Raw genomic sequence first — 7,620 nt, 5'->3', positions numbered from 1 at the left:
AAATCACTTAACTCAGACTTCAAATCAGGAATAAGAGGGGAAAGGGGGTCTAAAGCCGAAAGTTCCGAAATTCGCCGACGGAGAGAATTGAGCCTGGAATTGCGAACTTTTGAAATACGCTTACTATGTGAAATAATAAGGGATTTAACTTCCAACTTAAATTCCTCCCACCAGGCGTGAGAGTGGTCGGCTGTAGCAGAAAAGACAGACCATAAATCAAGAAAATCAACACGAAAATCTGGATCAGACAGGGTACTGACATTACAGTGCCAGTAGCCCAGACCGACCCTAACGGTAACTTTGATAACTGAACGTTAATAAAGCAATGATCAGAAAAGGAACAAGTAGAAATATTGCATGCCGACAAAAACGGAACCAAATCAGATGAAATAAAGATACGGTCAAGTAAGCATGAAACAGAGGTACCTGTCCAGGAAACAGCAACTGAATTAGGGCTTAGCCAACGAAAACAATCAACTAAACTATAATCTCTACACATTGACTTAAGTATCTCCGAGCCGACTAAGCCACGGCTCGGATTACCCCCTATCTTATCTAGAAAAGAATCAAAAATACAATTAAAATCACCGGCCATAATAATAGGCCGGCTTGAAACGCAAAAGGGAACCAAAGAGAGAAAAAAAAAACTTGCCTTTCCCGCTCCCCAGAGGGAGCGTAGACAGACATTAACCGAAATTTAAAATTATTAACTGAACAATCAACGCAAATAAAACGACCTGACAAATCACGATGGAGTTTGTCCAAATCAACAAATAAAGAAGATCGGAAAAGGATTCAGACCCCAGAAGAATAATTAGAACCAAAAGAAAATAAACACTTACCTCCCCAGATTGACTCCCAGGACTTCTGGATCACCAGAGAGTCAAGATGAGTCTCCTGGAGAAAAATAATATCATAACTTAAGGATCTGCAAATGGAAGAAAGAATAGTAAACTTATTGGAAGAAAGCAAACCATTACAATTAATTGAATGAAATGATGAATTAGCCATTACAGAATTATGTTGAGGCACAGGCGTGAAGCCTTTGCAAAGGAAAAACAAAAGCATGTAAATTAGTTTTTCTTCGGTTTCTTCCCTCCCATAGAACTATCAGAGGTGGGGGCGATGTTATGTCCATCTCAGAATCAGATGTTGTGTCAGAAAGCCCACTGACCGGGCCATAACGGTTTGGAGTCACAAATTTGATTGGGGATGCGTCTTTCACAGATCGCCCACCTTTCACTACCATACGGTACGTTGGGGACATTTCCCCTGAAAGATTAAGGCGGCAATCCCTCTCATGAGCCTCTTCAGCATCTGCACCGTGATCATCGTCATGCGATCCCTCCTTCCGAGCCTCGCCTATCTCTTCCATGGGAGCTTCATGTTCAACGTCACCAACCTCTGTATTCTCGACCTGGCCAACATGCTCTTCCCGGTGTGACTGTGGTTGGGTGACATGCAATGAGCTAGATGTGCCTTCATCACAGCTAGCATAGGAGACTCTTGCCTTCATGTGCCCTTCTGTGTTATGCTTGTGCGAACCACACTTAGCACAGATAACCTGGTCACAGTTTTTCCGCACATGCCCCAGAGCACCACATCTGAGGCACTTGGGACCTGGCACAACAACAAGACACGGATACCCCTCCACAGAACCCGTGTACGGGATGAGTTTTTTCTTGTATTCTGCCACTTCTACCGTCACAATCCGCACACCATTGCAGATTTTGGTGCTCTGATGATAGTGCTTCGACTTTTATTACCTTACCGTACGGGGAGCAAAAGTTAGCGAAAGCTGAGTCTCGCACAAAGAAGGGAACCCAGTGGAATTTAATAGCGATGTGCGACCTGTAGAACGCGGTCATTGAACAATCACAGTCAAAACGTCCTACCTTGAAAGGGGCTAGTCCTAGGGCGGATTCAAAGGTCTCCGTGTCCTGAAAGCAGGCAAACCAGGTCCGGAATCCCTTGAGCTGTCCAATTGCGGAGATTTTGTTGTCCAGTATACCTACTCTCCAGAAAACGTCTTGAAGGCCTTTGAAGACTTCCACAGAAGACGGGATGTGCCCTACCAAGGAAAGGCGAACTGTGTGTTTCATCCGGCCCAGATCAATCCCGGCCATGCTGAAAAGAGAACACTCAAAAAAGAGGTAAGTAAGAGCAGCTTCAACAACACAAATTGGTCTTAGCCAAAAGGCCGAGAAGCGATACTGATCAGTTTCCCGAAATCCAACATCACCCAATACCTCCCGTGTACCACGTGGGTGCACTGGTGTCTGCACTCCTTATGTGCGTATCACATGCGTATGTATGCAGCCGAGAAGCCAAACTGATCAATGTTTCACAGGGCGGAAGGGGGAATTATGGGAAATTTTTCCCCAAAAATTTCAGCGTGGCGCCATGTCGCCCCGTCACAAAGTACCAGCCGCCCCGACGTACTGCGCCTGGCCTCAACAATGCTATGACGTCCGCCAGTCCTCTGCCGGCCGTGCCAGGTGTAGCGCGTCTCTGTGACGTCACAGTACCCATAAGCCGGCTCGACGGCGGACTGACGGCAACAGCGTTCATTGTTAGCCTGGCGCGTCTCTTTGACGTCACAGTATACATGAAATGATTGACGGCCTCAGCGTTCATTGTTCACGTCTGCTTTCAAGCCGAATTCAGTTGTGACGCGTGTGCACATGCAGCGCAGAGCGCAGCAACGCGGCATACAGTCCAAAAGTCATACTGGCTGCTGACAGCTAAGCAAGCGGAACTAATGTTTAATAAAGAAGAAAAGCAGACTATAATACTGCCTTATTTCTGTAACGAGCATATGCACACAAATGATGGCAACACATATATATGATACACAGCCTGCATAATACAATAAAAATAACCAAGCATACATCTTACAACATATGTACAATTGCCTGACAGTATGATAAAAGTGAGGACTAAGTGCAGAAATTTGCTTTTGAATTTAAGTCTGATTTTCATTTGTGTTAGGAGTTGTGGGCCAGTCCCGGAAGTACCGCAATACCGGGTTAACCCGTGGCGAGAATGGAGCAAGCTTCAAATCTCTCACCCAGTTCCACAAATCAGTTTAATATCGATGCCCTCCGATGGAAGGCGTAGTAGTATACACGCTATAGGTTCTGGCACCCCCCCCCCCCGTGGGGTTTCCGGGGTGATAAGAATAGGACCTCAGCCCTCTGGGCAAGCTTGTCGTAAAAGTCGACTAACCTAGAGCTCTCCTGTGTGAGCCCGGTGAATATAATAGGCTCATATCTTCTCGGTTGTGTGAGAGGCAACCGGGGAGCGACCTGTTTGCCGTGGGTTGCGACCCGTAATCTACGAGGACGGGATCCTGGTGGCTGAGGGTGGGTTGGTCTTGCGAGATCCTCACGCCCAACACGCCACTTTGGCCCTTACTTGGAGAGAGACGGGAGGTCGGATGGGCCCGGTCCGATCAATCGGCTGGTCACGTCAAGCCCTACAGATGATCTCGTTGGTCATTTCTTTCACTTACTGTGATGTGAAATTGGTATTTCCCCAAATGCTCTTCTCTGGGATCGATGTAGAAGGCGGTGGCTAATGGGTCAATCGAGTAGATTGAGTTTAACCTTGTCGGTATAACTCAATTTGTTCGAGTATACCTTGCGTGGATTCCCTGTTTCTAATTTCTGCTGGACATCCGCAGAGGTAGATTCGCCCTTGTTGGCACTCCGTGGCGGGTGGGGGACACGTAAGGTGAATTCTTACTATATCAATTATGTCTTCCTCACAAACTATTTCAAATGCTCCAGTAAACATCGCAAAAAAACGTAAAAATGAGGAATTTCTGGAAATAGGCAATGGAGCGGACAGTTGGCCGGCTTTCATTGTTTTATCAGCGAAAAACGACCAACGTCCTGCGTCTAAACTTGATCCATTCGCTCTAAAAAAAACAATAGAAGGTTCAGCTGGTAAAGTTAAAAATGTTAAAAAATTAAGATCTGGCGATATCCTTATTGAATGTTTCCGAAAACAGCAGGCATTCAATTTATTATCATTGAATTCCGTTTTGGACGTGCCTGTTTTTGCATCGCCACATAAATCCCTAAATAGTTGCAAGGGCATCATACGGGACAGGGATCGGGATCTGATTGACCTGTCTGAAGAACAAATTTGTGCTGAATTAAAGTCTGAGGGTGTTACCAATGTTAAACGTTTCGTTACAAAAAAATCTGGCAACATCATTAAACTCAACACTTACTTATTAACATTCAACAGCACATCACTTCCGTCATCCATTTACATTGGCCCGTACAGGGTTCGCGTTGACCTGTACAGTCCCAACCCGACAAGGTGTTTTACGTGCCAAAAATGTGGTCACGGCAAGGGCCAATGTATAAATAAATTGATTTGTTTCCGATGCGGGAAGGAAGGTCATGAGGGTTTCGACTGCAGTGACACATTTAAATGTTGTAATTGCGGTGGAGATCATATGGCCTCCTCTAAAGACTGTCCATTATTCCTAAAAGAAAAACAGATAGTTACTTTAAAAGTTAAAAATAATATCCCATACCAGGAAGCACGCAAATTACTGTGCAATACATCACAGGCTTTGTTTTCAAATGTGGTCAAGCGAGTTACAACATCTGTTGCTACTCAGACATCACTCACTTGGCCAATTGGAAACGATCAGCCCCAAACCATATCCGCTCAAACTTCTGTTAAACCTGCAGCCCAGCCTAAATATAGTTCTTGTTCTACACAAACTATATCAACAAGTTCCGAAACTCCCAAAAATATAGAACAACGTAAAACAGCTGAACCTAATAAATTCCCAGACAAAAAGCCAAGCAAAGGAACGAATAATATGAATAATAATAATAAACCTAGTGGTCCTGTGGAACGTTCTTCCAAGGCCACCAGGGACCCTATCCAAACTTTTAATAGGTTTGGATCGTTGGAGGATGTCGATCCTTCAACATCAGACGCGGAGGTGATGGATACATCACCCGCACCAGGGAGATCTTGCAGCCGATCTCCAAGGAAGGGTTGACCTCGGTCCAAGCATAAATCTCCTATACGCCTACCTCCATAATGTCTTCCTTAGATAAAATTATACAGTGGAATTGTCGAGGTCTTAAGGCAAATTTTATTGAAATAACACAGCTAGTTCAATCTTTCAATCCCCCCGTGGGGTTTCCGGGGTGATAAGAATTGGACCTCAGCCCTCTAGGCAAGCTTGTCGTAAAAGTCGACTAACCTAGAGCTCTCCTGTGTGAGCCCGGTGAATAGAATAGGCTCACATCTTCTCGGTTGTGTGAGAGGCAACCGGGGAGCGACCTGTTTGCCGTGGGTTGCGACCCGTAATCTACGAGGACGGGATCCTGGTGGCTGAGGGCGGGTTGGTCTTGTGAGATCCTCACGCCCAACACGTCACTTTGGCCCTTACTTGGAGAGAGACGGGAGGTCGGATGGGCCCGGTCCGATCAATCGGCTTGGTCATGTCTTGCCTCTACGTGGTCCCAATTGCCTCAATAACAGCATATCGTTTGGCGAACAAATATTATTTCTGAAATATCGTTTGTAGGACTACGTTTTGAGGCGGTGGCTTATGGGTCAATCGAGTAGATTGAATTTAACCTTTTGGTATAAATCAATCTGTTCGAGTATACCTCATATGGAATCCTTGGTGTCTTTCCTGCTGGGTATCCCCAGGTTCAGACATCGCCCTTGTTGGCACTCCGTGGTGGGTGGGGAACATATGGGGTGAACTTCATACATATAAACCATGTCTACATTAAAAATTTCTACAAATGTTTCCAATTTATCTAACCGAACTTCCTCTCAGCCGACTTTGTTGCCGTGTGTTGATAAAAAGAGGAAGTTATCTGACTCAATTGATAATGAACAGGACAGCTGGCCGGCTTTCATTGTTCTCTCAACAAAGAGTGAACAAAAGCCGGCCTCCAAAATTCATCCATTCCTTTTGAAAAGAGCTCTCCAGGGTGCAGCTGGTACTCTTAAAAACGTTAAAAAGCTGAGATCCGGAGACATTCTCATTGAATGTTTCCGGAGACAACAATCTAAAAATCTGCTGTCATTGAATAAAATTTCCGATATACCTGTTTTCGTATCCCCTCACAATTCCCTGAACAGCTGTCAGGGAATAATTCGTGATAGGGATGCTGATATTATTGACTTAACCGAAGAGGAAATCTGCGAGGAGTTAAAATCACAAGGTGTTGCCAGAGTAAAACGCTTCACTATGAAGAAATCTGGCAATATCATTAAACTAAATACATATCTTTTGACATTCAATACTACATCTCTTCCGTCATATATCTATATTGGCCCGTATAGGGTTAATGTGGCTTTATATATCCCTAACCCTACACGCTGCTTCACTTGCCAAAAATTTGGCCATGGCAAGGGCCAATGTAGAAATAAACTGGTTTGTTTCCGGTGCGGCAGTGGGGGTCATGATGGTTTCGATTGCAACAGCATAGTTAAGTGCTGCAATTGCGGTGGAGATCACATGGCCTCTTCTAGAGACTGTCCACTGTTCGTAAAAGAAAAGCAGATAATCAACCTCAAATTTAAAAACAACATATCTTATCAGGAAGCCCGCAGATTGGTCTTGCCTTCTAATTCCTCTCTGCATACTTCGTTCGCCAATGTGGTCAAAAAAGTAGTATCTGTTGCTACTCAAACTTCTTTGACTTGGCCCATTGGAAACGACAAACCTAGTACCACTTCTTTCAAACTTTCGGCTCAACCTGCGCAAAACACTTGTTCAACCCAGACTACTTCAGCAGAACAAATAAAAACAGTAAATAGTATCGAAAAATCTGATAAACCTGAACCTAATGACAGCAACAAATCAAAAAACAAACCTCACAGTAATAACAATAAAACTAATAAACCTAGTGGCCCCACAGAGCGTCCCTCTAAGGCCACTAGGGACCCTGTTCAAACTTTTAACAAGTTTGGATTGTTGGAGGACGTTGGTCCTTCAGCCTCAGATGCGGATGTGATGGATACATCACCCGCACCAGGGAGATCTAACAGCCGATCTCCACGGAAGGGTCGTCCGCGGTCCAAACATAAAGATAAATCCCCCATACGCCTCCCTCCATAATGTCTTCTTTAGACAAAATTATACAGTGGAATTGTCGAGGTCTTAAGGTAAATTTTATTGAAATAACACAGCTAGTTCAATTACTAAATCCTATTGCCCTTTGTCTTCAGGAAACTCACCTGAAGACATCTGACAAAGATAAAATAAATCTTAAAAATTATTCTTTATATAGCACTTATTCAAATGAAGAAGAGCGAGCTGCAGGCGGCTCCTCGATATTCATAAATAACAGCATTACCCACAGCCCTGTTGTTCTGCATACAGAGCTTCAGGCTGTGGCCGTTCGTGTTTCACTATGTGAAACAATCACATTATGTTCAGTGTATGTTCCTCCTAGCGTTTCTTTGTCGGCTTTCCAGTTACATAATTTAAAAGAACAATTGCCAAAACCTTTTATACTTATGGGAGATTTTAATTCCCATAACCCCCTATGGGGCAGTAATAACATAAATAAAAAGGGCAAGATAGTTGAAGACTTCTTATCGAAGGAGGAACTGTGTTAT

General features: G+C 44.3%; 1 non-coding gene across 1 annotated transcript; it reads right to left on the bottom strand.

Annotated features, from left to right (window-relative positions):
• Positions 1 to 2,991: 2,991 nt before the first annotated feature.
• On the bottom strand, positions 2,992 to 3,214 carry LOC135481480 (U2 spliceosomal RNA). The gene has a single exon (XR_010446012.1). It is a non-coding gene; the product is annotated as a U2 spliceosomal RNA (small nuclear RNA).
• Between the last annotated feature and the right edge of the window lie 4,406 nt (positions 3,215 to 7,620).

Source organism: Liolophura sinensis, unplaced genomic scaffold (assembly GCF_032854445.1).
Source record: "Liolophura sinensis isolate JHLJ2023 unplaced genomic scaffold, CUHK_Ljap_v2 scaffold_118, whole genome shotgun sequence".
NCBI lineage: Eukaryota > Metazoa > Mollusca > Polyplacophora > Chitonida > Chitonidae > Liolophura > Liolophura sinensis.
The sequence above is the reverse complement of the archived record's forward strand: the minus strand, read 5'-3'. Positions and strand labels throughout refer to the sequence as shown.